Source organism: Miscanthus floridulus, chromosome 6 (assembly GCF_019320115.1).
Source record: "Miscanthus floridulus cultivar M001 chromosome 6, ASM1932011v1, whole genome shotgun sequence".
Lineage (NCBI taxonomy): Eukaryota > Viridiplantae > Streptophyta > Magnoliopsida > Poales > Poaceae > Miscanthus > Miscanthus floridulus.
In genome coordinates this window covers 118,401,071-118,407,987 of record NC_089585.1, presented here as the reverse complement: position 1 = coordinate 118,407,987, position 6,917 = coordinate 118,401,071, and the positions used below count along the sequence as shown (strand labels likewise).

Below are 6,917 nucleotides of genomic sequence, written 5' to 3'. Positions count from 1 at the left end.
TAGGACTTGCTCTTAACATAGCTTGTGTGAGGTAAAAACATAGCAAATATCTTACACTGCTAACTTGAGGGGGGATACACCAGTTCAAATTATAGGAATCCGGGAGGGCAGGGTTTTCTTCACAAATTATGCAATAAATGCAGCTGATTCCTGTTGTCAAGCTAACTAGGACTGCACACAATTATTTTACCTGTTGACAAACTTGATTGTGAAGTGCAATAACAAGAGAACATTTCTCTAGAAGAATACCACAGAGCATGGCCAAGAAAGTTAGAGCACGAGACAGAATAGTCACTCCAAATTTACATGTCACATAAAGATGATAAGAACTGTTGAAAACTGAACTCATTTTTTTTCAACACTCATTTGTTGGCTTCATTGAGGAAACGATACTTTTCAGGCAGGGACTTTGCATCATGCTGATATTCATTCCTCGAGAAAAGTGATATAAGCATGGAAGTAGTGGAAGCCTCAAGTGAGAAGTTCTTCTCATCAAGTTTGGAGAGGTAAGCCCCAGCCCTGCGTGTGTCACCTCTATGCAACAACCACCTAACTAAAGCATTTAGCATTCGTGAGTTTGGAGCAGTACCACTATTTTCCATTGCTGAAAACAGACCATCAAACTCCTCTAGGGACCCTTCTTCTATGAGAGTTTCTGCTATTAAGCAGTAGATCACAACACTTGGAACCAGACCATTAGCAGGGACAGCAGCAAACAAATCCATGGCATCTTCCTTTCTACCAACTTTGAACAAAGCATCAATCATGATGTTGAAAGTAATAATGTCAAGTTGAAGATCCTTAGAACACAGGCTCTGAAACATTTTGAATGCTTCATCAACACAATTATTTTTGCAAAGCCCATTTAGAATTATGTTGTATGTGCAAATGGAGCACTGTTATCCACTTTTAATCATATTGAGGTACAGTTCCTTTGCTTCAGAAAATCTCCCCGTCCGAAACAAACCATGTAGTATAGTACTGTAAATCACAACTCCAGGCGTAACTCCTTTCCTCAACATTTCTTGGAAAAGACAGTATGTATTGTCTATCCTGCCAGCTTTACAGTAGCCATGAAGCAATGTATTATAGGAAACGATGTTAGGTTTCAAGCCAACTGAGACCATGCCGTCAAGTATCTTCACTGCTTCATCCATTCTACCAACTAAGCAGTGGCCATCTATTAATGTATTGTATGAGATAACATCAGGCCTTAGACTCACACATACCATCGAGTCAAAGAGCCTCCGGGCTTCCATGACCCGCCCTTCTCTGCATAAGTTACACAATATTGTGTTTGAAGAACACGATGTTAGGACGAATCCCTTGATTCAACATTTCAAAAAGCAATTCCTCAACCTTCTCCCATTTGTCAACAGAGTAGAGTCCATAAACAAGGGAGCTAAAAACAACATTGCCAGGAGTCACCCCTTCATTTATCATCTGATTGAATTGGAGCACAGCATCATCCACTCTTCCTAACTTGCAAAGTGCATCTATTAATGCTCCATAACTGATGACATTAGGACTCAATCCTTGGTGCCTCATTTTGATAAATATATGCATCACCTCATCTATCATTCCCTCTTTAGCATATGCACAGAACACAGTGTTGAAGATGTGATGATTAGGTGAAATACCATTAGCTGCCATCAAATTCAGGAGACCATGCATTTCAGAAAGAGCTCCTTTGGTACCATATCCATGAAGCATAATGCCATAGATAGTTATATCAGGTTTTATGCCCTTCCTAATCATAGAATCAAAAAGCTTTCAAGCTTCGCTGCAATTTCCATTCTTGCATAGATAGTCCAGAAGCAAACCATAAGTAAAAACATCTGGCTCAAGACTAGGTGCAAACATTTCTTTGAACCTTGGAACCGCCTCTTCCCACTGTCTTGTAGAGAGGTATCCATGGATCAGACAAGTGTATGTCACATTGTCTGGCTTAACACCTTTATCAATCATCTGTTGGAAGAGACCCTCAGCCCTGTCAACTGCTTTAGCTTTGCACATGCCATCAATTACTGTGTTGTATGTCACAACATCCGGTGAAACACCTGCATTTCAAAAAACAGGCTGTAAGCTTTATCCACCTGACCATCACTAAAGAAACCGTTGATGACGGTGTTGTGTGACACCACATTTGGTGAGCAGCTACTACCTTGACCATCAGGCATCATGTGGAGCAGCTCAAGTGCCTCATCAGTTCTCTTTTCATTGCAGAAACCCTTAAGGAGTGTGTTGTATGAAACTACATCCGATGTGAGCCCAAACTCTGGCATTCTTCGGAGCAATAGGTCCATGGCCTCACCCACCCTCTTGTCGTCACAGAGGCCCTTGAGCAGTTGATTGATGACTATGCCATTCCCCCTCCAGCCCGTCTTCAGGATGTGGCCAAAGGTGGCGAAGCCATTCTCCAGGCGGCCCATGCGACAATGCTGTAGGTGTAAAGGTCAGGAGCCACCTCGATGGATCAGTCACGTACCATCCGGTTGAAGAGGGAGACGACGAGCCCTAACTCTAAGGTGGAGGAGCGCCGGCCCGAGGCACGGGACACAGCGGTGAGGAACTGGTTGAAGGCTGTAAGCGAGGCGGCCCTGGCGTAGGGAAGCAATTCATCGAACATCTTGAGCGCGTCGTCGAGGAGGAGGCTTCCCAAGCGGGCGCGGCCGGCGATGACGCGCTCCAGCTCCAAGCATCGGTTGCGCGCGGCGCCCACGCGGCGGCGCATGCCGACGGAGCGCGGCTGATGGAGCTAATAGCCCGGCGAGGAGAGGCACGGGGCGGGCGAGCGGCGCTGGCGCTGCGTCCGCCTCCGGATCAGTGAAGCGAGCAGAGCACTCACGTGAGCTGGTCGGAGCGGCGTGTGCCGTGTCCTGGTCCTTGGCTGTGTGAGAGTATGAGCTGGTGGGCAGCGGTGGGCGTAGGTTCTGCACTGCTGCTGGGATCTCGCCTCCGGCCTATTCGGATCAGCACCTGCTGCAGTTGCGGTCTTCTTTGTCCCCCCCCCCTATATATCACCAGCAGTTGCGGATCTCGCCTTGACCTGTTCCGGTAAACAATTATGTTGTTTTCTCTACTAATATTTCTTGGCTGCTCTGGATGAAATCAGTAACAAATAGCCTCCCGCGTGTTAAGCCACTGAGACTTTGTATGTCTCTGTGGGCTTATAAGCCTTCTATTGGAGTGTGTTCTATGTTGCTGTCCGCCTGTCCCTGTTCATCCTCTGCAGAGAGAAAAATATTTGTTAGGAAAATATTTTCATCCAAGTGTGTTCTTTTTGTAGCAAATGATCAGGCATGGACAGGAGACGTGGCTTGGAAGATGCGCACAATGCTCCCACCAGTTCAGACTTCAAGTTCAGTATTCAGTTGGATATTTACTGTTTAGACTTCAAGTTCAGTATTTAGTTGGATATTTACAGTTCAGAATTTAGAGTTCAGCCTTGTTCATTTGATCACTTTTGCCATCTCAACTTCACTTGTTGCTGCTTGTCAATCACAAATTCAACACTGCCGTTAATCATCGATTGCGTGCTTGGCATTCACTTTGAGTTTACAAATCTTCAGCTTTCAAAGAAAAAAACTTCATTTTGCATGTTAAATTAGAGGAGGGTGATCATGTCGGTATTATTAAAACATCTTGTTATAGACCTAGCATGGTGATGCACACACAGAAAATCTAAGGTTCTATTTAACTTCTAAGCACCGACATTGTTAGACCCTTCGGCTGTCATTGCTATTGTCACCACGGTCATCTCCCCTCTCCGTTGCGCGCACGGTCAGTTAGTTGGGAGGAGGCGAGCAGGAAAGCCCACGAGCAATGTGTGGGATTGCCAAATTGCGAGCCCAAAAGGCCCAAGTGACCAAACAGAGCAACAACAAGCGCGCTGCGCCTGTGCGGTGCGGCGCTTTAGTTTTAGTCCTAGCTCGGCAGCTTTGAGCAAGCGGAGACGCAGGAAGGCTATAAAAGGAGACCCAGGGTACCTTGGCAACTCATACCTTTCTCGGCCTTTTGGCTAAGATCAAGTGTAGTATCTGTTCTTATCAGTTTAATATCTGATATGTGGGCCATGTGCCCATTTCGATATTAAATTTATTTTTTGTGGGAGAGGGTCCATCGCAGTGGCTTGCCACTGGGGCCCTCGCGTGTCGCTCGGGCGTTGCACTATAGCCCGAGCGTGGCGCACCCCAACCAATTCTGAAATAAATATTTATTGGGCTTTGGCTTCGGCCCATGTTTTAGCATTTGGAAGCCGAACATTTGTTAACTAAGTGTGTTGGCTCTTAAGATCAAAGAAGAAGAAACAAAAAAAAATGTGATGAAGGATAATGATGTGATGTAACCACACTATTGGACAATAGAAAATTTCATAAAACAACTTCCTTCAGCAGAGATAATATTTTCATTGAAAATACACAGGACTGTGTCTGATTTCTCAGATTTAAGAAACGTAAAATAATAAATAAATCACATGCATTTTATGATTTTAACACGCAGAAAACTTTTCACAGGTGTGCCACACTTTTACATTTCTCGGGTACTACTACTACTGAATAGAGGATGTTATGGGCACACCGCTAATGAAGCCATTTCTTCTCTGTGTGTAGCCAAAGAAGAGGATATCTTTTTTTTTACCTGACCCATTGGTCTTCAGACCAGATCCATACCATAGCTACAAACGCTTTTGAGTCGTTGGAGACTGGCCAGATCGCCTTGTCGAGGCTCTCTGGGCTTATCGGACGTCAATCTGTATAGAGTCACTAGTCAAACACCCTTCTCCTTAGTCTCTTGCTGTGATTCCATTCCGGGCACCAAGCCAAGTTAGCTCGAAAGCAAGTAAAGAATTAGCTCAAGTAAACAAAAACATAAAGAATCAAAAGAAAAAGAGCAGCAAAGCTGGAATGAACCTTGTCTAATAGTATACCTCCTTCGATCTCACGATCCCACGCTCTACCGTAATTTTTTGTGGATAATCCCAATTTTAGTTTAAATAGTACATCCCAATAAAGGACACGACCATACTTGTTCAACGGCAACTAGAAAATAACCTATTCTATTGATCGAAGGAATGGTGCACTTCGGGGATGCGGCTTCCTCTACGGAAACAACGTTCCGAATCCTAATCTACGCATAAATCAAATCTCTGTTCTGTTGGATTCAAGATTAGAACCTGATTAGTTAATGTATATGAACAAGAGGCCACCATTTGCTTCATCAACGGACTCCCGTCAACAGGTTTACAAGACAACAATGGAATCCAGACGTAGTAGGTGCTGGACTCTGATTAGTTCATCGATGGAATGCATCCGTTATGAGTTTTCTACAAGAATACTTAAAATAGATCAGAATACTTACACATATACTAGATGCCCATCGGGTAGAACCAACTTGGTGGAGCAGCAGCAGCAGCAAACAACATTGCATTGCCTGCACAAGTGCAGCAGTGTCCTGTCACAGAAAAAGGGGTGCAAGAGTGCCGAAGATATACAACAGTAAGAACAATATCATCCTCCTTATTGGGCCACTGCGAGCTGTTTTTTTAGTGTGTGTGTTTTCAGTGTGGGGGTGTAGGTGTTCTGCATTGTATTAAAGCCCTTCAGGGCTCCTTTTTGGATAATTGCGTTGTGTCAACTCTACTGCTTGTATGCCAAAAAAAAAGAAAAAAAAAGAAAAAACACATTTGGGACAGTTATTACAAACATAAGATGTCATCTACTGTCAAGCATGACCAGGACGCACACCATAAGTATCTGTGTTACTGTTAATCTACTTCCAAGTGGATTAGGCGCCTGTCAGTTCATTTTCAAGTGACTGTAAGGGTTTGCCAGTCATTTACATGTAGATTATAAGTAGGCCTTTAGCAGAAGGTAATTTTACAGTATTATCAGCAGGAGGTTTTGCATGTGAACAACCCAGAAGCTGACCTGTTGGAGAAAAAAAGTAGGACCTCCTGGATAAAGTGATTGGCTATAGAAAGATGCCAGAGAACAAAGGAAACTCGTCATCAAGATCTTAGACATGGACTGTTCCTTAAAGTAAACAAAACCTCATCCATCTTCATGACCACATTTTTGCAAGAGAAAGAACAACTTCTGTAATTTGGCACTCAGACAGCTTTTCAGCTGCTCATGACTGGGCAGGTTTTAGACATATAGAGATTTAACACGAACGAAAATGCACATCCATATACTGATATACAATATCATGAAAGAAGAAACATAAAAGGTACCATTCTGTCATATGATGCTAAAAAACCTGCGCAGTAGAGGCAGATTCACCATCATTCTTAGGATCTGCCTAACTGACAGTAGGAGCATTTATATATTTTTTGAATTCTGGACTAGACATCTTCTGCTTAGCATACTCTACTCACGCCTGCTTATAGTATTCGATAAAGCCATAATCCTTCTTGCCATCTGAAATTGGTGCCATTCATATTAAACCAACTGTAACACTGCCTCGGTCTCCTATCAGGTGTCAGTGGAAGCAATCGTTTCCAATCTACTCACTCCGTCATGAAATAACTATACATCTCACTCTCTGAAGTCAAACTTTTAAATTTAATTAAGGTATATAAAAATAGTATTAATAATATTTGTATCTTCAAATAAATTTAGTATTTAAAACATATTCTATGTCAAGTGGGGACAGTCGTACAGCAGGCGACGGCGCACCAGGGACGTGCGGCGTGCTGCCGTGCGCGTTGATCGCGCGGGACTGGGCCAGGCCGAGCTAGCCACAGGTGGTTAGGAGGAAAGATAGGATTAGTTGCTATTCTTAGTCCTTAATTCTAGGAGCCGGTTGGCTCTAGTTAGTTAAGCCTCAGGCTATATAGATTTGTACTAGAGACAATTAAAGGAATAAGAAAGATATTACCATCTAATCTCCTATCTCCACCTCTCAACTAAGCC

At 43.5% G+C, this 6,917-nt stretch overlaps 1 non-coding gene and 1 pseudogene across 1 annotated transcript; one reads left to right on the top strand and one right to left on the bottom strand.

Moving 5' to 3' along the window:
- Nucleotides 1–362: 362 nt before the first annotated feature.
- Nucleotides 363–2,734, bottom strand: LOC136459285 (protein Rf1, mitochondrial-like; annotated as a pseudogene).
- A 1,266-nt stretch (nt 2,735–4,000) lies between these two features.
- Nucleotides 4,001–4,197, top strand: LOC136461963 (U2 spliceosomal RNA). Its single transcript, XR_010760497.1, has one exon. It is a non-coding gene; the product is annotated as a U2 spliceosomal RNA (small nuclear RNA).
- The last annotated feature ends 2,720 nt before the right edge of the window (nt 4,198–6,917 follow it).